This window comes from Frieseomelitta varia, unplaced genomic scaffold (genome assembly GCF_011392965.1).
Source record: "Frieseomelitta varia isolate USP_RPSP 00005682 unplaced genomic scaffold, Fvar_1.2 scaffold_215, whole genome shotgun sequence".
Taxonomy (NCBI): domain Eukaryota; kingdom Metazoa; phylum Arthropoda; class Insecta; order Hymenoptera; family Apidae; genus Frieseomelitta; species Frieseomelitta varia.
In genome coordinates this window covers 455,086-457,768 of record NW_025109917.1, presented here as the reverse complement: position 1 = coordinate 457,768, position 2,683 = coordinate 455,086, and positions in this window count along the sequence as shown.

The window sequence follows — 2,683 nt, the reverse complement described above, 5'->3', positions numbered from 1 at the left end:
GCAAAGGATCGCCGTGTCGCGTGTCGACTTGGTTAGATCGGTCGTGGCTCATTTCTCCATTCGTCTCACCTTCTCTTTTCTCTTCTCTTCATTTCTTCTCTCTCTTCGTTCGCGTCAGTCGAAATCACGCGACGAAAATACAAATATATATATATACACATCTCGGCGCGACAAAGAGAAATAATACATGGTCGATATTAGGGGCGATAAACTAAGAAGAAACGCGTTCGCGGCTGGTGTACGAGGTAAGTGGCGGTGAGTTTAATGGTAAAACAGATAGGGGAGGAGAGCGTAGGCAAGGGGCAGAAGCGGAGTGACGACGGGGGCGGCGGCGGGGGGCGAGAAGGGGTGTAGCAGAGCAGCGCTGAAGCAGGCGTGTAAATAATTTCTGATATAATACGGTTAAAAATTACCAAGTTTAAAATTAAATAATTCATTTTAATACTGGCTGGCGGCTGGCCGGGGGTGGAGACTCCCGCTGCCGCCGCTGCCTCTAGGTTTCTCAGTCTCCACGGCGGCAGCGGCAGCGGCGGCGGTGGCAAGGGGCACGGGGCAGGAGCGTACCTACTCGCAGGGGGTCGACGGGGCCCGCGCCCAGGAGGCATCTATAAATTTCTAAACTTAATAAATACCTAATGGCCAGACCTGCTTTGTAGCATAGCGCACTGTAGATTTTACTTTACTGTAAAGGTAGCGGTCTCTTCCACCTCTACGGCTCGCCGCCCACCCCTTCTGCACCCCCTCCCCCCTTCGTCCTCCACCGTCTCTCTTTCTCTCTCTCTCTCTCTCTCTCTTTCTCTCTCGTTCTCCTCGTCCTCGCTACTACCCCTTTCTCGTCTCTCTTTTCGTCGCTCCGGCTCCGCCGCGCCGCGTTTCCCCTTTTTCGTTTCCTCGCCCGAACATCGTCGGAACATTTCCCCCCTCCGCCTCCCTCGCGATTCGTCGTGAAACTTTTACCAACGAAATTTCAACCGCCCGCGCGCGCGCGCTTCTCTCCGCGCTGTGTGTTTGTCCGTGTCTTTGACCTTCTCGCGTGTCTTTGGTCGCGCGATCACGCGCCGGGGGAAAGCCTTCACCTTCCGTGAATCCGATTTCCCTGGAATGCCGTTCGCGGCGGAGCTCCTACGTACGTACGTACGTATGTATGTATGTATGTATGTATGTACGTATACATAGATATACGTGGGTACATGCTTGTACAGGCGAATCGATCGACGAGCGTTTAAATCGCGTCGAGCAAAGACACGCCGTCCGATTAAAAAAAGGAGAAGGGGGAAAAAAGGAAACACCGTCCGCCAAGTTGGATGTCCACTCCACGCTTGCCCGCTTCCGCCGTGGTCTTTTTCCGTGGCCAGAAAAACGTGGAAAAACGCGAGACACGCCAGCAAAAGGTTTCCGTTCTCCAAACGAATTCCACCTCTCGAGGAGTTGCAAGGCGAACGGCGAAACGAGGCAGTCGGGGGAGTGGGGGGATCAATAGAAATCAGGGGAGCGCGAGCGTTGTACGAAGAAGAGGAAAGAAAAGGAACATTAGTTGGCATTATCGCAACAAGCGAGGCACGGTCGAATTCCTGGAAAAAGAATGCAAGCACCGTGGCATGTATTACGATATACTACACGGTACACGCCGCTGGACTTCCATTGTTGCACCGAGTAATATAAACAATTGGCCCTGTCCATCTCCTGGTTTCCGGCCGTCACTCGGAAGCCCCGACATTTTTATGGATCGCGGCACCGTGTGCCCACCCGCTTACCTACCTACCTACCTACCTACCTACCTACCTACCTACCTACCTACCTACCTATCTACCTACCTGCTCCCTCTTTACTTGCCTACCTATCTACCTACCTACCTGCCTGCCTATATACTTGCCTGCCTGCCTGCCTGCCTGCCTACTTACCTACCACGAGTTTCTTCTTCCTTAAGACCTCCGCGAGCCTGAATATTAATGCGACTCTCGGTTTACATATTCCCCTCCACCCACACGACGTTCATACGTATTCGTGTATCCGAACCGCACGACAAAATCCTCGGAGATTTCAAACTTCTCCATCCCCCTTTTCCCCCTTTCCTCCTGCTTCTCCCTCTCCTCTGTCGGTCGAATTTTCTCGTTTATCCACCGATTAGAAAAATTAGAGGAAATTAGTCTTCTTCTCTTCTTCGCAGCAAAGACTGTCGTCCGCGAGGCTCCGCTCGAGTCAGTTGGTTCATCGATTCTTTTTTTCCCGCGCGCGCTGTCGTTTCACGCCGCGGCCGGAGTCTCTCCATCCGCAGCCACGTTTTCGAGTCACCTCGAAGCGAGTACACTCGTGCACAAGCTCGCGGCCACTCGTTAACGAGGAATTTGCCTGTAACGTTGATACCGAACTATAAATTGTGCCGGGTGAGTCGCGCACAAACAGGAGTGAAGCAACGAGAGTTATTCCCAGTGTTAAATTTCACGATTTTCTTTCCGCGTAGCCAGCATCCATTCTCTCTTTCTCTCTCTCTCTCTCTCTCTCTCTCTCTCTCTCTCTCTCTCTCTGTCCCGATAGTATCTGTAAGCAAGGCCCCGCGTACAGGCCTGCCAACGCGCCGCGGCGTACGGCAAGCATTATAATTAATTTAGCAGCGCGCGTTCCAACCAACCGTCGTTATCTCTGCCGATCTTTCATTCGCGAGTGTCTAGAAAAGAAAAAAAAA